The 22,001-nt window shown below is 42.6% G+C and overlaps 1 protein-coding gene across 10 annotated transcripts in view; it reads right to left on the bottom strand.

Moving 5' to 3' along the window:
- Positions 1-22,001, bottom strand: part of LOC137382536 (membrane-associated phosphatidylinositol transfer protein 2) — a 512,884-nt gene that overhangs the window by 311,126 nt on the left and 179,757 nt on the right. Inside the window, exons 3-4 of one of the 10 annotated variants that reach the window (XM_068054552.1) lie at positions 19,892-19,964; positions 16,114-16,231 (exon numbers count right to left, since the gene is read on the bottom strand). The exons of 7 other annotated variants lie outside the window; for them this stretch is intronic. The gene's annotated coding sequence lies outside the window, so the exon portion shown is untranslated. Of the gene's footprint in view, positions 1-11,209; positions 11,358-16,113; positions 16,232-19,891; positions 19,965-22,001 lie in introns of all 10 variants that reach the window. 2 more of the 10 variants (XM_068054551.1, XM_068054550.1) reach the window with 2 other exon arrangements.

Genomic DNA, 22,001 nt, shown 5'->3' with positions numbered 1-22,001 from the left:
TGTGAGCACCAGGAGTGTTCAGCTTTATTGTTTTCATCGCCCTACGGTCTGTACCTTGGAATTTCACAGGCCATGTGCAAAGTTCAATTCAATGTTCTGCTAAATGTGCATGTATATAAAAGTGCAGAGTGGGCAGGTCTCAGTCCTGTTTTAGGATTATCCACCAATGAGAAAACAGTATTAAGAACAGCCCTTTCCAAACTCCGGGCCTGTGAAATCAACTAGGAGAAACCTGTGCATAAAAAATACAAATCTAAATCAAACCAAGTTGGGTTTTGGGTGCTGGATTGGCAGGGCAGGCTGTCCTGTAGGCCCTACTTTAGGAAGGCCAAAATTGTTGTCCAGGTTTATGAACAAGTAAAACAGCAAATTGAAACAGAACGACAAAAGTATTGTATTCAGCATCTTCCTCAGTGAGGGAAAGCAGCTACCACCTTTGGCTGACTTACGAAACGCTGAATCTTCGGATAAAGCTGATGGTTTATAAGGCATGTGTTTTCAGCACCTTGCTGTATGGCTGTGAAACATGGGTGCCTTACAGCTTCCAGAAAAAGGAGCTCAATAATTTCCGTCTTCGCTGTCTGCGGCGCATTATGGGTATATCCTGGCAGGACAAAATCACAAATGTGGCAATCCTCTCTAAGGCAGAGCTCCCAAATGTGTTGGCACAAATGAAACAGAGGCAGCTATATCAATCGGACACGTCCACAGGATGGAAGACAGTCACATACCCAAGGATCGTTTGTACGGTGAGGTAGCCGGGACCAGGCGACCAGTGGGGCACCCAAAACTCCGCTTCAAGGATGCTGGCAAGCGTGACATGAAGGTCCTAAATGTCGACTATCGCACCTGGGAGTCACTAGCTGGCGAAAGAGGGAAATGGCGACACATTCTGTGGACTGTTGTGCACTACCACGTGACCTATGGCAACAGCAGCTCGGCAAAACGAGCCAATGCTGAAAGCAACAACTCACAGCGTCACATGGCAGCTTCATGTGTGGTAGAAACTACCTCTCAAGGGTTGGCCTTCACAGCCATCAGCAATGGTACACCAAGAGAAGACACCCCACCGAAATGGATTGTTTCCTGCGTGTTGTTCATCTTTCGTAGATGGAAGGATGCCAACACAACCTTAGTAAGAGAATTGGAAATAATACATTAAAAAACCCTTCTCCTAAAGCCTCCTTCTGTGTTGAGTGATTCTATGATTCTCAGGAAGCATGACCTTTTATAGTCTCAAGGTGTGTAACAGTGCCTTGGCTGAATTAACAGAGCCATTTCATTGACAGTCTTTTGGGTTGAGATGTTACAAAAGTTGTAAACATCTCCACAGTCGGGATAATCTCTCCAGAAGCAACAACTAGAGAGAACTGTAAGTTTTGTGTACTTCAATTCTTTTGGGACAGTGTTGTCAATCACTTGTGCAATAGCATGAAGGTGGTCCCATAGAACGTTAATGAGAAGCTAAACCCACCCTGTTTGGGTTCAAAGCACTCAAATATAAAATTCAGTGCAAGACCAAAGCACTTCTTTCTTAACTAGTATCTTGATGAGCAGCATGACCTGGTTCACACAGATTACAGGCTCTGCCATTTCCCATTGCAAAGCTCAGTGAGAGAGAGCTGCCTCCTTTTTTGTCACTATACAAAAATTACACAGCCTAAAACTGCTCTCAGTTGACATAGTTCTGGCAAGGATATCAAAGCTCAAGGGATGTTGGTGATTCATGTACTATAACATCTATTACAAACAGCTGACAGCCACTAATAAGGATACCAATTTATTCTGTGCTACCTACAGAAAGGCAAGCTTTCTGTACAAATAAAAACAGAAAATGCTGGAAACACTCAGCAAGTCTGGCAGCATCTGTGGAAAGAGAAACAGAGTTAATGTTTCAGGTCAATGGTCTTTCGTCAGAACTTTTCTGTTTTTATTTCAGATTTTCAGCATCCGCAGCATTTTGCTTTTGTATAAGCCATCTACAGGGGTGGCACAGTGGCGCAGTGGTTAGCACCGCAGCCACACAGCTCCAGCGACCCGGGTTCAATTCCGGGTACTGCCTGTGTGGAGTTTGCAAGTCCGGTTTCCTCCCACATGCCAAAAGACTTGCAGGTTGATAGGTAAATTGGCCATTATAAATTACCCCTAGGATAGGTAGGTGGTAGGGAAATATAGGGACTGGTGGGGATGTGGTAGGAATATGGAATCAGCTTGGCCATGTGAGCCGCATGGAAGATGGCAGGATCCCCAAAGACACATTGTACAGCGAGCTCGCCACTGGTATCAGACCCACCGGCCGTCCATGTCTCCGTTATAAAGACGTCTGCAAACGCGACATGAAATCGTGTGACATTGATCACAAGTCGTGGGAGTCAGTTGCCAGCATTCGCCAGAGCTGGCGGGCAGCCATAAAGACAGGGCTAAATTGTGGCGAGTCGAAGAGACTTAGTAGTTGGCAGGAAAAAAGACAGAGGCGCAAGGGGAGAGCCAACTGTGCAACAGCCCCAACAAACAAATTTCTCTGCAGCACCTGTGGAAGAGCCTGTCACTCCAGAATTGGCCTTTATAGCCACTCCAGGCGCTGCTTCACAAACCACTGACCACCTCCAGGCACGTATCCATTGTCTCTCGAGATAAGGAGGCCCAAAAGAAAAAAGAAAAAGAATAGGATTAGTATAAATGGGTGCTTGATGGTCGGCACAGACTCGGTGGGCCAAAGGGCCTGTTTCAGTGCTGTATCTCTAAAAAAAAACAACTACCGTGGAATCTCCCTGCTCAGCATAGTGGGGAAAGTCTTCGCTCGAGTCGCTTTAAACAGGCTCCAGAAGCTGGCCGAGCGTCTCTACCCTGAGGCACAGTGTGGTTTTCGAGCAGAGAGATCGGCCATTGACATGCTGTTCTCCCTTCGTCAGCTACAGGAGAAATGCCGCGAACAACAGATGCCCCTCTACGTTGCTTTCATTGATCTCACCAAAGCCTTTGACCTCGTCAGCAGACGTGGTCTCTTCAGACTACTAGAAAAGATTGGATGCCCACCAAAGCTACTAAGTATCATCACCTCATTCCTGACAATATGAAAGGCACAATTCAGCATAGCGGTGCCTCATCAGACCCCTTTCCTATCCTGAGTGGCGTGAAACAGGGCTGTGTTCTCGCACCCACACTGTTTGGTATTTTCTTCTCCCTGCTGCTCTCACATGCGTTCAAGTCTTCAGAAGAAGGAATTTTCCTCCACACAAGATCAGGTGGCAGGTTGTTCAACCTTGCCCGCCTAAGAGCGAAGACCAAAGTACGGAAAGTCCTCATCAGGGAACTCCTCTTTGCTGACGATGCTCCATTAACATCTCACACTGAAGAGTGTCTGCAGAGTCTCATCGACAAGTTTGCGGCTGCCTGCAATGAATTTGGCCTAACCATCAGCCTCAAGAAAACGAACATCATGGGACAGGACGTCAGAAATGCACCATCCATCAATATCGGTGACCACGCTCTGGAAGTGGTTCAAGAGTTCACCTACCTAGGCTTAACTATCACCAGTAACCTGTCTCTCGATGCAGAAATCAACAAGCGCATGGGAAAGGCTTCCACTGCTATGTCCAGACTGGCCAAGAGAGCGTGGGAAAATGGCGCACTGACACGGAACATAGTCCGAGTGTATCAAGCCTGTGTCCTCAGTACCTTGCTCCACGGCAGCGAGTCCTGGACAACGTATGTCAGCCAAGAGCGAAGTCTCAATTCATTCCATCTTCGCTGCCTCCGGAGAATCCTTGGCATCAGGTGGCAGGATCGCATCTCCAACGCAGTAGTCCTCGAGGCGGCCAACATCCCCAGCTTATACACACTATTGAGTCAGCGGCGCTTGAGATGGCTTGGCCATGTGAGCCGCATGGAAGATGGCAGGATCCCCAAGAACACAATGTACAGCGAGCTCGCCACTGGTATCAGACCTACTGGCCGTGCATGTATCCACTTTCAAGACGTCTGCAATCGCGACATGAAGTCCTGTAACATTGATCACAAGTCGTGGGAGGCAGTTGCCAGCGATCGCCAGAGCTGGCAGGCAGCCATAAAGGCGGGGCTAAAGTGTGGCGAGTCGAAGAGACTTAGCAGTTGGCAGGAAAAAAGACAGAAGTGCAAGGGGAGAGCCAACAGTGTAACAGCCCCGACAACCAATTTTTTCTGCAGCACCTGTGGAAGAGTCTGTCACTCTAGAATTGCCTTTATAGCCACTCCAGGCGCTGCTCCACACACCACTGACCACCTCCAGGCACTTACCCCTTGTCTCCCGACACAAGGAGGCCAAAGAAGAAGAAGATAAGCCATCTGTAAATTTCATTAACAGTGAAATTACTGAACGCAGGGAAGAGGGATATGACAGGTCAACGCAGGTACAACCTGATCTTTAGAGCTGCATTGTGTTTAGTCAGGGAGATAACACTGTATCTCTCCAAAATGATTTTGCTGACTTCCCATAATTAAATATTGTCACATCAGCCACAGGGCAAAATGAGCAACATGTTCTCTGACCTGCACCAACAGCACTCTGAAACCAGCTGCCAGAAGGCTCTAACATCTAGAGATACCTCGCATCCTGTGGGGTAAAGCTTAGCCTTGGATTAGTGACATGGCAGAAACCAATGAATGATCCTGCTCACCCACGGGTCCGACCCTCCCACAGTCCCACATTAGTGCTGACAGTTTGCAATAACTTCCTTCAAAGCAAACATTTGAGTGGAGATATCTGGGAAACGACTCCCAGTCTTAAAACACATTAAAATTCATTCTGCAAATCTGTAACTCCAGCAATTCAGTTTATAATTTATATTCACACTTGCCACTGAACACAGAAAATCCAAAGGTGTCTAGGTACCTACTAGAACTGTGTATCCATCATCCCTCTTGTGTTAAAAGAGGTTAAGATTCAGCAACTTTTCTTAAAATTGGCTCTATTAATTCAATCATTTGACAAACATTGTGCCTCTGATGCACTCATGCAATTTAGATGGATACAGGTTTAAGCCCAGCTCCCCATACTGCCACATCTGAGTCTCACCATGTCAAAGCAATAGGAAGAGGTTGTATTTCGATAGGGTAGATGTGGAGAAGATATTTCTACTTGTGGGGGGAATCCAAAACTAGAGCCCATAAATATAAGATAGTCACTAATAAATCCAGGAAGGAATTCAGGAGAAACGTCTTTGCATAGAGTGGTGAGAATATGGAACTCTACCTCAGGGAATAGTGGAAGTGAGTAACATTCATGCATTTCAGGGGAAGCCAGATAGGTATGAGGGAGAAAGGAATTTAAGGATATTTTTATAGAGTGAAATGAAGCATGCTGGGATGAGGCTCATGTGAAGTATAAGCACTGGTATAGACCAGTTGGGTTGAATGGCCTATTTCTATGCTGTAAGATTCAATGTAATTCTGTTCCACAATCAACAATACATACTCGGTCTCTGACACCACCTACCCAAAGCAGTGCAGTTGAAATCAGAATTCCAGCAGGTAAAATTAAATTGTTACACATCATTCCCAGGTACCACAATACACAATGAAACACGGCTTAGATTTCAGTAACCACCTGATATCACTCCCAGCAGTAGGCAATGATTGAGTTTAGCATTGAGCATTTTCCTGACAGGACACAAAATGCTCATTGTAATGATTACAACAAAATGAGGTACCATGAATGATAAATTGTATTTTCATGTCTTTCTCAAAACTAGTAGCCCTGAATAAATTCTCCCAGAAACTACTCACTCAACTTGCTTTTATATAAGCACTTTAATGTAACAAATGTCCCACAGGGTTTCACCAAGGAGAAAAACAGATGTCAAGCTGTAACTGGACAACAGTTAAGGCAGCTGACCAAAATGCATGGACAAAGAGAAAGGCTTTTGAAGAGATAGAGCGTGATTGCAAACTGAACAGTTTGACAAGAGAGCTACAGAGCACAGGGTCAAGGTGGCTGAAGCCCTACAGTACCTCACCCTCCAGTCATTACTCAATATGCAAACTTTGACAGTTAATATTGGTGAGCTACTGGGCCATAGGGTGCATCACAATCAAACCTGATCCTGTCCTTGTCTAACTTGGACACATGTACTTCCAGCAGCCTTCAGCAGATAGCAATCAGGAGCAACTTCCCCACATCTACAGACACTTAAGGCTAATTGTAGAACACCAAAACCACCTGAGCTAAGATCAGCCCTCTCGGTACAGAGCAGAGATTAAATTCAAGACCTTCTCATCACCGTGGCTTAGCTACTTACTGTATAAACCCACTAAAACAGCAGGGAAGCTACATCAAAGATTGTGTTGATATATTTGGTACTGCGTGGGTGTTGCATGCTACAATATGTAATTGGTATAATACTGACAGAATGACTATTTCACAGCAACAAAAATGAAGGATGGAAAAATTGACAATCAACAGTGGCTCTTTAGGCTGCATATGTCACCTATTACATACTCAGTTCACAAACAAAAGACTACATTAAAATGATTTTACTGAAACAATTCAATCAAAACCTTTGTTCTTCCCCAAAATTTAAAAGCGCAATGGCAGCTGTGCACAAACAGTTTGTGGTTTGTTAATGTAAATAGCCAATGGTTTCGGGTGCATAACAATATTAAAACATGAGTACAAGTGAGTAATTCAGGCTGCAATCTTCCACAAGGGCAAGGTGCTGACCCTCTGGCAGAGAGGAAAGCAGCTTGCCCCGAAAGAGGGGAATTTGAAGGTAGCCTCAGAACACTCTTTGCTCAAGCACCACCTAACGCTTAGAAAGAGAGCCGAGGCAGATCCTAAGGAACAAAAGAGCTGGCTGCCCACCCTCACCACTGAAGAACTGTGCATGGAGTTATCAGCAAACAAAAAAACTCATAAAACTGGGGCTCAGTACGGGGAGGAGGAAATACAAGATGAAAACTGACAGGGAGTACTTTAGCAACAAAGTGGGCGGCAAAGATTTCTTAATTCTGCAATAATCCAGAGAATGCGAGTTTAAATCCCACCATGACAGTTTGAGAATTTGAATTCAGTATAAAAATAAAACCTGGAAATTAAAAGACTATTATCAGTAGAAGTGACCATGAAGCTATCGGATTTTTGGTAAAACCCAACTGGATCGCTAATGTATTTTAAGGAATGAAACCTGCCGTCCTTACCCGCTCTGGTCTATATGCGACTCCAGTCCCCTCTGCAATGGCCCAGCACTATCAGGGCAAATAAGTATGGGCAAGAAACGACAACTTGCCAGAAATGCCCACATACCAAGAATGAATAATAAGAACAAAATTATTTCAGATCAAAAAGCCAAAAGGTACAAATACCCCAAAGTTCAGGTTGAGAGACTGGTAAAACAAGCACCAGAGAATCAAGAATTACCTCAGGCAAAACCTACTAATTCTGTGCTACACATCAGGTCAGAACTGGCAGCAGTTTCAACATACAGCAAAAAAAAACCTAGATACAAGTTCACTAGTTCCCACAGGACTTACAGTTTGAAAACATTACAACAATGTTATCTTGGAATTATACTTATTAAAAATGCAGCAAAAAACATCTGGCTTTTAAAATATTTTATCACTGAACTTATTGTCAATTTATGAGGGAATATTATTCGTAGAACTATCAGAATGTTGGACAGGGCAGCAAAGGAAATCATGAGCTCCGCAATGGAATGTTTCATCTAATATCTTCTCACTTGTTTGGAGAAAACATTGCTCACTGACTTGCATGAACAGGTTTAACAAAACACCCATCTAAAAAAATGTTATACAGGTTCTGACTAGGTTTTGGCAATTAAAGTCTCATGTGAGAATTTCTTTTTTTAAATACATGCATTCCTGGAGTCAGTCATTTGTTTTTATGAATTGTTACGACCACATGGTAAAACGTGGGTGGCTCCCATTGATCAACTCCCCACCTGACCACAGCAAATATATTTTTATTAGAGTTTAGCCCCTTGGTGTTTTTTTTTCAAATAACTAGACAGCGACAGATTTTCTTGTAGGTTTTTAAAAACAGTAAGTCAATCACTTATTGATCAATATGTCCTATCCCGAAATTGTCGCAAGCTCATTCATTCACACATTCACTTGCGCGCGCGCACACACACACGAAGAAACAGATAGAGAAGGGAAAGAGTTAGGTGGGTTTTTGTGGGGGAGAAGGGTTATGATAAACCTGTTGAATTCTCTTGAGACTCAAGTTCTAGATAATTGCAGGTCTGAGATGATCGTAGATTTCTCTCTTGATTGAAGATTCTGTTGAAGATGGTGGGACACTTCCAGCTCTCTCTACTGTATAATGTATATGTCAGATTTTTTTCAGAAGGGTATGTCCTTTCTGGCTTGCTGGAATGCCAGCTGTTACAAGTAGCTTCACCTTCTGGGTCAGTCTCTCTGGCTAGCTTAGTTTTAAGGTAAAACTGTGTCACCTCTCACCTCCTGTTAGGAGATACTCTGGTTTCTTGCCCATGGTGATCACACAATGGTCCAGGACGTGACTACTTCACACATCCTTTGTTTTAGAAGAAGACATTCAATTCTGGAATTTCTTTAGGATAGGTATAAGATGAGTTTCATTAACACCTTTTGGCTTTGAAGATTTGTCCTTTGTCTTTGTCAGACTTTGAATACACAAAAGGAGAATCCCCTTTTTATTGAGCGGCTATTTTGGACCATGGTTCACTTTTGAAAATAAAGGTTCATTTTTTTAAAATACAAAATCCATTTTTTCAGGGCTCTTCAGGGTTAGTCCGTGAATGTTGTATCATCATACTTCTGATGTGTGTGACACAATGTTTATTACACAAGATTTTTCAATAGTTTCTGGGTAAAGAACCTAAAATTATAGGATAACACAGCACGGCTGGAGGCCATTCAGGCCATCACGCTTGTGCTGGCTCTTTAAGAGAGCTATGCAGTTAGTCCTGCTCCCACTACCTTTCTCCACAGCCCTGTAAAATTATTCCCTTTCAAGCATTTATCCAACTCCCTTTTGAAAAGTATTAATTAATCTGCTTGCACTACCCTTTCAGAAATAAAACAATGAAAGTGACCAAGGGCTGAGTTTTACAGACCCCTGACGTCAGGGTTCATGGCAGAAAATGCCTCTGGGAAAGGGCAGCCACGCACCACATGCTGGGAGGGCCCAGTCCGATATTGCTGGCAGCAGTGAGGCCTCATAGCAGCCCCCCTCCCCCACCCCTCGGTAATGGGACCCCCATTTACATATTCAAATAAATTAAAATTAATGAATTAATTATACTTACGCTGCCGTCTTCTGTCCTGGTGTGATCTTCCTGCCACTGGCCAGCCCTGCCACTGACCGGCACTCCCGCGCCTTCGAATCCCCATCCGGGGAAACGAGGCAGAACACTGGAGAGAGGTGAGGAGGTAAGCTTTTCAGTGCTGGGGGGGGGGGGAGGTGTAATCGGTTCAAAGTGACATCATTCGTCATCATTCGTGTCACGGATGGTGGGAAGGGTTTTTGATTAACGTTTATGCACTTTGGGAGGGTGGGGGGGGGGGGGGCGGAAGGTCAGGTGGACAAGGTAAGTGTTCTGGGGGGAGAGGAGAGGGCAACTAATTAATTTAATTGTTACTGGGGGTCGGAGAGGGGAAAAATAAATGCATTTAATTTTTTAAAAATTTACTTTTGCTTTAAAATAGTTAAATTTAATGGTAGGGGTCAAAGCCTTTTAAAAATGGTGTCAGCGCCTGCGCACAGGCAGTTGGCGCTATTGTCAGGGATGGACAGCCCACCCCCTCCACACCATTAAATGAGCCGCTGCACCTAGGATCACAGCAGCTCTGCAACGTGCGGCCCGCATAGGTGGGCTACCATTGTTCCCGCCTGCCGCAATTTCGGTGGCGGGAATATAAATTTTAGCCCCAAGACTGTGGTCACTGAATAACATGCTGCAGAAGGAAGTGAAAGTCATGCTGAAGTATATTTGTCCTGAATGACTGACGTACTGCAACGCGATCTACACTGCCAACATTTCTATTTGGTCAATCATTCAGGAATGATCCCGGGAAGGTTGACCAATGGGCACATTGATTCATGTCTTTTCCAATGGGGATAATGATTTATTCCTAAAGTAGCAGCTTAAAATATTACTATGAGTAACTCTGAGTGCATTACTGGTAATACTTCAGTGTTTGATTCAATATTTGTGCACTTAAGGGCCATATCTGGAACTGCATCCATTACAGCCAAGTTCTCTTACACGTTAATCTTATTTTCTTTAAGTAAAATTTTCTCGTTAATGGAAGTTCTTTCAAGACCCACAAATGAGCACTTAAGCTCAATTCAATCTATATCATAAAATGTGTGTGTAGAATAATTAAACCCACAGAGACAGAGTTTCTACCTGCCCAATATGGAGCACACCCCACCAACCAACTCCAATACTTTAGGTACAGGTTAGCAAGAGCCAAGTGTTCACAAGGGCACTGTTCAAGTTTATATAAACCTTCCACTGCTTGTCCAGCCAGAACCACCCACTGGCTTGCAGGTTAGCAGGGTTGAGTTGGAAGAACCCTGCTCTCATAACTGGTCTATCCCACCAGGTCCCATTGATCAGGCAGGTTGGCTGGTTGATTATTTTTTTATGTAGTCTTAGGGTGTAGGCATTGCTAGCAAGGTCAGAATTTATTGCCCATTCTTTGTTGATCTGAGATGGTGGTGGTGGACTCTCTTGAACCATTGCAGTCCATGTGATGAAAGTACATCCACAATGCTATTTGGTAGGGAGCTCCAGGATTTTAATCCAACGACGACAATAGTATGGCGATATATGTCCAACAGCGCTCTTTCATCACCAAGAATATCATCTTGGAATCACATACCCCTCCCCAAGGAGAATAATCACTAATTGGACATTAGATTACTGAGGGTTTAAGCCCTCACTAGGTTGATACAAGATATCAAGAGCCCATTAGACAACAGGGTGAGCAGCACAATTCACCGTAAACAAGAGGAAGCCCAGTTATCTCTCCTTGATCTTCAAAGGCACCACCAGCTTTGGGAGAAGTCATCAATACCAGCCTGAACTGGACCAATCATATCAACATTGTGACTATAAGACCAGGACAGAGTCATGTTACTCTGCACAAGTGCCTCACCTCCTGACCCCTCTAAGAATCTCCATCATCTACAAGGCTCTAGTCAGGAATGCGATGGAATACTCACCATTGTTCTGCAAGGGTGTATCTGCAAAAGTGGTCAAAAAGCTCAACATCATCTGGCATAGAGCAGTTTGCTTGATTGTTCTTCCTGGCACCAGACTCAATATTCAATCCTTCAATCACCAGCAAATTGTGGCTGCTCCATGTACAATCTGTAGGATGCACTACAGAAACTCATTAAGGTTACTTCAACTTCATCTCCCTCCTTTGACCTCTACCACCAAAAAGCACAAGTTCAGCAATGTTCTGGGGAAAACTATCATTTCCAAGTTCCTATTCAAGTCACAGACATCCTGACCAGCGTCCCTAATAAGATTGGTGAGGCACAGGTGCACATTGCCATGTGGAAATAATTTGTTGTGGCTATAACAGAGACCTGGCTCAAAGAAGGGCAAGACTGGGTGTTAAAAATTCCTGGATGCAAGGTGTTCAGGAAAAAGAAGAAAGGGAAAAAAGGGGGAGGAGTGGTGATATTGATTAAGGAGAGTATTGCAGTTCTGGAGGAAAAGGATGTCCCAGATGGGTAGTGGACACAATCAATTTGGCTAGAGCTAAGGAACAAAAAAGGTGCAGTTATATTGCTCAGTGTTGTCTATAGGCCACCAGCTAGTGGGAAGAACGTGGAGGAACAAATTCGCAAGGAAATTACAGAAAGGTGCAAAGATTATAGGGTAGTTATAATGGGGGACTTTAATTATTCAAACATAGACTGGGATAGTAGTAACATAAAGGGCAGTGAGGGGCAAGAGTTTCTAGAGTGCATTCAGGAAAATCTTCTACAGTAGTATGTTGTAGTCCAACAAGAAAGGAGGCACTGCTAGACCTGGTTCTTGGGAATGAGGTGGGCCAAGTGGATCAAATATCAGTAGGACAGCATTTAGGGGATAGTGATCATTGTATCATAAGGTTTAGGCTGACTATGGAAAAGGACAAAGAACAATCTAAAGTAAAGATAATTGGCTTAGGAAAAGCCAACTTCAATGGGGTAAGAATGGAGCTGCGTGAATAAATCAAAAGTTGGCAGGAAAACTGGTAGCTGAACAATGGGCTACCTTCAAAGAAGAGATAGTTTGGACACAGTCAAGGTATGTTCCCTTGAAGGGGAAAGGTAAGGCAAACAAATCCAGAGCTCCCTGGACAACGAAAGAGGTAGAGATTAAGATAAAGAAGAAAAAGTGTGCTTATGAAAGATGCCAGGTGGAAAATACTATTGAGAACCAGGCTGAAGAGAGAAGGTCCAGAGGGGAAGTGAAAAAGCAAATAAGAGAAGCAAAGAGAGAGAGCATGAAAAGAGACAGGCAGCTAGCATTAAAAGAAGTCCTGAAGTTTTCTATAGACATATAAATAGTATAAGGGTGGTAAAAGGAGGAGTAGGGCCTATTAGGGACCATAAAGGGGATTTATGCATGGAGGCAGAGGGCATAGCTGAGGTATTAAATTAATACTTTGCATCTGTATTTACCAAGGAAGATGATGCAACCCAGGCAATGGTAAAGGAGGAGGCAATTCAGACATTAGAAGGGTTTAAAATTGATAAAGAGGACGTATTAGATAGGCTGTCTGTACTTAAAATGGATAAAACACCAGGACCAGATGAGATGCATCCAAGAATACTGAGGGAGGTGAGGGTGGAAATCGCGACGGCACTGGCCATAATTTTTCAGTCTTCCTCAGACTCAGGCGTGGTGCCAGAGGACTGGAGAATGGCAAACGTTACACCCTTGTTCAAAAAAGGGTGTAAAGATAAGTCCAGCAACTACAAACCAGTCAGTTTAACTTCGGTGGTGGGGAAACTTCTAGAAAAAATAATTTGGGACAAAGTTAATAGTCAGATGGACAAATGAGGGTTAACTAAGGAAAGCCAGCATGGATTTCTTAAGGGAAAATCATGTTTAACTAACTTGCTCGAGTTTTTTGAGGAGGTTACTGAGAGGGTTGATGAAGGAAATGCTGTTGATGTGGTGTACATGGACTTTCAAAAGGCGTTTGCTAGAGTGCCACACAACAGACTTGTGAGCAAAGTTATAGCTCATGGAATAAAAGGGACGGTGGCAACATGGATATGGAATTGGCTGAGTGACAGGAACAAAGAGTAGTGATTAATGGATATTTTTTGGGTTGGAGGAGGATTTGTAGTGGAGTTCCCCAGGGTTCAGTGTTGGGACCCTTGCTCTTCCTGATATACATTAATGACCTAGACCTTGGTGTACAGGGCACAATTTCAAAGTTTGCAGATGATACAAAACTTGGAAGCATTGTGAACTGTGAGCAGGATAGTGTAGAACTTCAAAAGGACATAGACAAGTTTTTGGAATGGGCAGACAGGTGGCAGATGAAGTTCAATGCCGAGAAATGTGTAGTAATTCATTTTGCTAGGCAGAACATGGAGAGACAACATAAAATAAAGGCTACAATTCTAAAAGGGGTGCAGGAGAAGAGGGACCTGAGTGTATACGTTCATAAGTCATTGAAGGTGGCAGGGCAGGTGGAGAAAGTGGTTAATCCTGGGCTTTATTAATAGGGGCATAGAGTACAAGAGCAAGGAAGTTATGTTGAACTTGTATAAGACACTAGTTCGGCCTTAGCTGAAGTATTGCATTCAGTTCTGGGCGCCGCACTTGAGGAAAGACTTGAGGGCATTGGAGAGAGTACAGAAAAAATCCATGAGAATGGTTCCAGGGATGAGGAACTTCAGTTATGAAGGTAGAGAAGTTAGGGCTCTTTTCCTTGGTGAAAAGAAGAGAGGTGATTTGATAGAGGCATTCAAAATCATGAGTGGTCAGGACAGTAGATAGAGAGAAACTGTTCCCACTCATGAAAGAATCGAGAACGAGAGGGCACAGAATTAAAGTATTTGGTAAGAGAAGCAAAAGTGACATGAGGAAAAACGTTTTCATGCAGCGAGTGGTTAACGTCTGGAATGCGCTGCCTAAGAGTGTGGTGTAGGCAGGTTCAACTGAAATATTCAAAAGGGAATTAGACAGCTATATGAAAAGGAAGAATGCGCAAAGTTACGGGGAGAAGGCAGGGGAATGGAACTGAGTGAATTGCTCTTTCAGAGAGCCATACGGACACGATACACTGTAACGATTATGTGATTCATTGCCACTATGTCAAAAGTCTGGAATTCCCCACATAATATCATTACCACCAGCTGCAAGGAGAAGGCCCTCTCCCACTACTTTTCAGGATAATTAGCGATGGGCAATAAATACAACCTAGTCAGTATTTCCTACACCCCAGGGTCAAATGAAAGAAAACACTGGTGGAAGGATTAGAGAGAACTTGAGGAATTTTTTTCATCCAGAGAGTGGTTGGGGGGGAGGGGTGGTGGAGTCTGGAACTCATTGCCTGAAAGGGTGGTAGAGGCAGAAACTCTCATTACATTTAAAGAACACTTGGATATGCACCTGAGGTGCCATAACCTACAGGGATACAGACAAAGAGCTGGAAGGTGACATTAGACCGGATAGCTCTTTTTCACCGGAACAGACACGATGGACCAAATAGCTCCTTCTGCGTAATAAATTTTTCTATGCTACTATGTATATTCACTGCTACCAACCTTCTGAGCACAGCATAGACACACACCATAGCCTAACATGATGCTTCTGCCAAATTGAGATGCAGAACTCGTATATTAATTATACATCAAGGGTTGATGCTAAAGTTCAAGCTGTCAAAGTGGATGCTGCTACAGGTGAATAAGGGATCTCAAAACAGATCAGTCTTGACCCTAATGGCAATTACCTGAGGGTACTCACTAGATAGGGTCTTGTAATGACCATGGTGGGAGAAGTGCACTGTTTATTCCAGGTTCACATCCCCACAGGTCACAACATATATTTACATTTTTCCCACATACCGATACCGTCAATCATTGACTCTTTTTATCCCAGAATAAAACATACCAACCAAGTTTCTTTAATAAACAACAAAATTATCCATTTATTAAAAAACAAGTCTTACCCAGTAATGAAGCAAAGCATAAACACACAGATTGAAATATAAAAGTTCCCTTTAATACCTTAGCCCCACATACACACACATAGGTTAACTGAAAAAATAAAGATTTACCCTTTAGAGGTCTAGAATAAAAAAAACAAAAAAAGAATATGTTGGCCAAAAATACTTGCTAATTCTTAAAGAACAAAGAGAATTAGCTAATTCTTAAAGAACAAAGAGAATTAGCTAATTCTTAAAGAACAAAGATGTCAGAAGTCCTTTTCTGGTTTGGCGTCCCAAATACGTATATACGGCTGTCATCAGTTCTTGTCAGGCGACGTTGTAGATCAGCTTGGGCAGGTTTTCCAGGGAAAATGTAGCAGCAGGGATTTCAGGCAGTTTCTTACACTTGCTTCTCAGCAGAGAACAGGCAGGCTTTTTCAAAGAGCTGGAACAGGCTGAGTTGGGTGTTGCTCTCTTGGCAAGTTTTCTCAAAATGTCTTTTCAAATCATTGCCAATATCTTAACTCACTGTCCAAAGTGAAACCAAAACCAATGTCACAAAAATCAAGCCTCCTGACCCCGATAAATCTTGATCTGCCACTTCTGTTATGACCAAGGTGGGAGGAGTGCACTGTTAACTCAGTCCCACTTCTCCACAGGTCATAACATATATTTAAATTTTCCCACTTACTGAAATAGTCAATCAGATACTCTATTTCCCCCCCAGAATAAAGCACACCAACCAGGTTTCTTTAATAAACAACAAAATTATCCGTTTATTATAAACCAAGTTTTAAAAAATAAGTAAGTAAACATACACGTGAATTGAAATATTAAAGCCGCTTATTTATCCTAGCCCTCACACACACACACACATACACAACCCCTTAAATGGGGAGAAAAAGGATTTTTGTTTACAGCTGTTACAAAGAAATAGAAGGAATAAAAAAAAACACTTACGTTGAAAAGAAGGTATGGAAGGAAGTCTTTTGTTTGGGCGAGGTGTCCTAAAGGAGAATGGGATCTTCGTAGAATAGTTCTTTCCAGGCGATGTTGATGATCAGTCTGGGTAGGCTTTCTACGAAATGTAGCACAGAAAGCTCCAGTCAGGCTTTACAGCAGGAAGCAGCAACAAAGATTTTTCTTAGGTCTTATAGTAGCAATGTAGCAGTAAAGGTTTCTTCAAATACAGGAGGAAATAGTAAATGCACTTGATGGAGGATGGTTTTTCAAGAGAATAAGCTGAGCTGGCTGGATCTTCTTCTGTTCTCCTGGAAGGTCTATAAGCAAACTGGCTTTTTTTAACAGTTCAAATTGAAATTAACTTTTTCCAGAAATAAGTCCTGTGACAACCATAGATCTTGGTTTGTCATTCCCTTATAAACATTTCTTCAGAGTCACAAGTAAAACCCCTGCTGTTTCTACTTGATAACATATGTCTTCCAGTAAGACTTGTTTGCTAGCCAAACTTCTGTTGACCTTCCCTTTTGTTTTTAAAACACAAAGCTCAGTAATGTCCTGATGACTCAATGTCCATAATTTAACTATACGTTCTTTCAAACATATTTTGCAAAAGCAACGGAAGCAATCTCATAACACTTTTTTTAAACATCTTTCCCCCCCAAGTCAAAACAACCCCTCCTGGGTAATTATTTTAAGACAGGTGCCTTCTAGTAACTGTTTATAATCCAGACATCTCAGTGACCCTTGTAAAAAAAAAATCAATGGACTTCTTTTCAGGTTTAAACCACGGCCAGAATTTTTCGTTGTGCAAGAGGCTCCGTTCACCAGCCAAAAAGGCCCTTCAATGGCTTTGTGCGGGGCTTCCACCTCCTTGAGACAGAAAGTCCCGCCTAATGGAGCTGCCAGCCAATCAGCAGGCCAGCAGCTCTACTGGTAGCGGTAACCACCACTAGGACTACACCCAGCCACCGCAAGGAAGATGAAGGATGGCCCCGGACTTACGGTCAGTTTTTAGGGCCTCACCGGGGACAATCAGGGAAATGTTGTGCGTTGGGGACGGTTGAGGCTTCAGGGGCGGCCCTCGTGGGGCACAGGGTGCCTGATCAGGAGGTTCCCCCCAGCCCGCAAGAAGGCTGCCAGCCAGGGTTAAAATACTTGTGGCAGTGGGCGGAGGCTCTTAAGTGCCAGTTAACTGGCCTTGATTGGCCTGGGGCGGGTGGGCCGTTTCTCGCCGCGTCCCGTGTAAAATTGCAACAGGGGCAGGATGGAGTTGGGAACAGCAACCGCCCCCCCACAATACCCCTGCCTCCGATTCAATTTTACGCTGCTCCCCAGCCCACCCCCTCACCACCAGCACGCGCGTTTGGAGGAGGCTTAAAATTCCAGCCCACAAATCTTCAAAATTTAACAAAAAAATGGAAACACTTGCAACAGTCTGCAGTCTTGATCAAATATTTAATAGCTCGCTGGTGTCTAGGATTGTTCCCATGAGTTGGAGAGGGGCTTATTATGGGAAATTACAAGCCTATTAATTTAACTTGGATTATAGACACAGTTGCTTGAAAGGATCATTAGAGCTACACTATATGATCATCTTGACAAGGAGATTATTAGAAAATCTCAGCATTGCTTCTGGGACTGTCCTGTCTCACCAAGCTGGGTAAATATTTTGAGGAAGTCACTATATTTGTGGATGTAGTTAGTCCAGTCAACATTGTATCTTTATTTTCAAAAGGCCTTCAACGAAGTACCGCACAATATGCAATTAAATAAGGCCAAGTCCTGTGGAGTTAGCGGACAGATTTTGGTTGGATAAGGAATTGGTTACAGTCTCATAGACAGAAGGCTGCGATTCTGCATGGGAACTGGTCACTACTGGAGTCTTGTAGGGATGTGTGTTGGAGCTATTGCTCTCACTATCTTTATCAAAGATCTGGATGAAGACATCAAGAGTACTGTCCACAAGTGTACAGATGATACAAAGATTTGTGTGGATGTACAGAGCTTAGATGAGAAAAATAGATTAAAAGCAGATGGGGAAAAGGGCCCACAGCTGGCAGATGTCATTTAATCTAATTAAATAATACAGATAAATCTGGTTATGCACATGGACGGGGCAATGCCAAATGTACATATGCCAAGCAATGTTGCATGATCATGGCTGCTGAGTGGGTGAACAACTTAGGTATTTGAGATGAGATTGTAACCTTAAAGACACTCCTGAGGTATCCAATTACAGATCTCATGAAAGCAGATTTATTTCATTAATAGTGTTTGCTTGTTTTTTTTGCTTCTACTATGCTTTATGGTAGGTCATTAGTGGACAGGAAGAATCACGCAGTATATCTGAAAGAAATCCACTTCAGGTTCCGAAGGCTGTGTGCTCTCAGAATACAATATTTGGTGCTGCGTTCCCAACATTGCAACCGAGACTACACTTCAAAAGTACTTCATGTAAAGGGCTTTGGAACATCCTGAGGTCATGCAAAGCCCTTTAAAAATACATGCTCTTACTTTCTTTCAATACTCAAGCAGTGACAGTGAGTTGAACATGCTCCCCCACTTTTATGAGGGCACATCACAACTTACCTGCTCAAAAGTTACAGGCTCTAGAATTACACAGCTCACCATCACTTGAGCTGCTATCTTCTGATTCAGTTACTTACTGCTTTAACATAAGAAATAGGAACAGGAGTCGGCCATAAGGCCCTTTGAGTTTGCTCCACCGTTCAATAAGATCTTGGCTGATCTTCTACTCCATGTTGCCACCTTATTCCTATATCTCTTGATTCTCTTAGTGTCCAAAAATCTATCGCTCTCAGTCTTGAATATACTCACTGACTGAGCATCCATCGCCTTCTGGTGTAGACAATTCCAATGATTGATAACACTCCGAGTGAAGAAATGGTTTCTCACCTCAGTCCTAAATGGCTGCTCCCTTATCCTGAGACAATCACCCTGAATTCTAAACACTCCAGTCAGGGAAAACAGCCCCTCAGCATCTACCTCGTCAAGCCCTTTAAGAATTTCATACATTTCAATGAAATCACCTCCCGCTCTTCTAAACTCGGAGAAGAAAGGCTCAATCTACTCAAACTCTTCTCAAAGGTCAGTCCTCGTAATCCAGGAATCAATCTAGTGAACCTTTGTTGCACCCTCTCCAAGGCAAATATATCCTTCCTTAGGTAAGGAGACCAAAACTGTACACAGTACTCCAGGTATGGTCGCACCAAGGCCTATATAACAGCAAGACTTCCATACTCTTATACTCCAACACTCTCACAATAAAGGCTCATATATCAATTGCCTTCTTAATTGTTTGCAGTTAACTTGGTGATTCATGTACAAGGACCCCCAAATTCCTCTGAATACCAACAATTACTCGCCTTTCACTTTTAATATTCTGCTTTTCCATCCTTCCAACCAAAATGGATAATTTCACAATTCCCCACATTGTACTCCATCTGCCACCATTCTTGCCTAATCACTTAATCAGTCTATATCCCTCTTTGCAGCCTCTTTCTTCAAAAGTGCCACTGTAATTAATGGACTTCCTGGAATAGAAAGTACCTTGATATCCTTCTCAACAACCACCCTCGGAAATTGTTACTGCTAGTATGCTCTTCAACTTAAAACCTCTACAGCCTTCCAAAATATATAAATAAAATCCCCATTCCACTGATACTGTACATAAAAGGCTGAAAAGAATAAGGAGGAACTCATGAACCTCTAGTCAATGTGCACATCAAAACTGGATAACCCAAATTCTACATACCCTCTTTTACAAAGGTGATCCAAATATGCTGCTGCCATCCATGATCAAAGTATTAGTTTATCCAATGTTTCCTCTGAAAAGTGCAGTTAATGGTTAGTAAAATTCATCCAAAAGGCAACAGACTATGCAGCAAGATTCAGCAACTATTCCCTAAAACATAAGGGTAAATTACTTAAGACAAAAAACTAAATGAGCTGATGTTGTTAAGCTACAATTTTGACTTGCACAATTTCCTACAAATATACATTGCTTAAAAAAGCTTGACTTGCTCATCAATAAGACCATCACATCTTTAAATGTCAATGTATTCTGCAGGAGCCACACATCTGCAGGAGAGAAATTACAAACTACAACAGGAAACACACATACTGAAATGTGTGATATGAGAAGATGAATTTAAGTCTGAAAATAGAGCAGTAATCAAATTCACCAAGCAGGAATGCTGGGCAGTACTCAAAATGTCAACTTGCTCTGGATGATCTTATCCAGGGCGCAGATCAACCACTGGATCAGAACATATGGCTAATCGCCCGAGAGTAAAATTCACATTTGTACACGCCAAACACCTTCAGTCAAGAATGCCTTCTTTATCTAAACAATTTGCCCGATTTTCAGTTGCCCTGTTTCCTACGGACTGCTCCAAACTGCCAAACAGAAACTACTCTAATCTAATTTGAACATTATGTCTGGTTCTGGATGAAAGGCAAACTGCTTTGCTATCTGGTACCCCCTTTGTATGAATGCAGACTAATTGGCAGCTGCCCAATCCTCAGCAACACTGTAATATAGATGGTGCATCAATACTGTTCCCAGACAAGGCAAGATTGACCTCAGGAAGTGGTTTTCTGACGGGTTGCCACCAAGATATTCTAGGAATCCTGATCGCTGGTCTGTCATGACCCTCCAAACATCTGGAAAGATTCACAGTCACAAAACAAAGGTCTCAACTGTGACTTTTAAGCATATGCACAGCTTTTCTCCAGTGCTCAGAAACCTACGTCAGAATGTAAATGGGTCAGATTCCACAGCATCAGCAATCCGAGCACATGGTACAAACTTAAAGTTGTTCTGCAAAGTAAAGGATCCATTTAAATTGGACTATTTAATTTAAACACTCAAAATAATAAGATGCAATCATGCTCTATATAAAATGATAAACTAAAATTAATGAACTATATTAAAAAATGACTAAATAAGATGCAATCTTCCATTAACAATAACAAATAACGAGCTGGTCAGACAAACACTTATAAATGCTTCAGTTTCATGTTGCTCCACATGCATGGCCTTTAGATCAAGTTGACAAACATGCATGCAAGGATGTTACATCTTTATCGCACTACTGGGAACTAGATTCAGGCTCTAATTGATTTAGAAAGCTCAGCTGCATGTCTCTTACCCTGTCTAAATTCCAACCTTCGCAGGGTAGCTACGTCATCTACCTTTAAAAATTTTGTTTGACAGATTGTTAACAGAAATGCAACATTAATGATTCCACTGTGAAGAATTCCAGTTAAGGTTTGTAGCATCTATTAAGCGGCTAGCAGCTATCTTCTCATCTCATTGTTACGGAACAAAATGTAAGTGATTCAGTTAAAGTTACAATAACATCTTTTTACAGGCAGCTCTCAAAACATCAAAAAAAAAGTGCTTATCGTTTCCTGCAGCCCTCATTCTTCTCCTAGGTGCTCTCTCATCATTCATCATCCATAGCCAAGACTGCATCTGGGTGACTCACTCACAGCCTTCAGCCAATACCATAAGGATTTAGCCATCTGATGTGTACAAACACAGCTTGGGGGTTATCACTCCTGATTTTGCCCATCATTTTGTAGCATCTGCTCAGCAGCTCTCCACAGTAACACTGCTTATATTAAAAGACAGAATTGAGCACTGCATCTACGTACTTTATGGTAGGACATCTCCATTGTATAGCATGCTAGCGTTCTTATTTGGGAGTTCACAATCAGATAAATTTAACTGCATCAATATAATTGTTACAGCTGTTAGCAACTCAAATTGATCTGGCTGACTAAGAAACATTACAAGGCAAGAGCTTTCATATTCACAAAAAATGAACAACTTTTACCCTTGAAGCAAGACAGTAGTA

The sequence above is a fragment of the Heterodontus francisci genome, chromosome 23, assembly GCF_036365525.1.
Source record: "Heterodontus francisci isolate sHetFra1 chromosome 23, sHetFra1.hap1, whole genome shotgun sequence".
NCBI classification, from domain to species: domain Eukaryota; kingdom Metazoa; phylum Chordata; class Chondrichthyes; order Heterodontiformes; family Heterodontidae; genus Heterodontus; species Heterodontus francisci.
The sequence above is the reverse complement of the archived record's forward strand: the minus strand, read 5'-3'. Positions and strand labels throughout refer to the sequence as shown.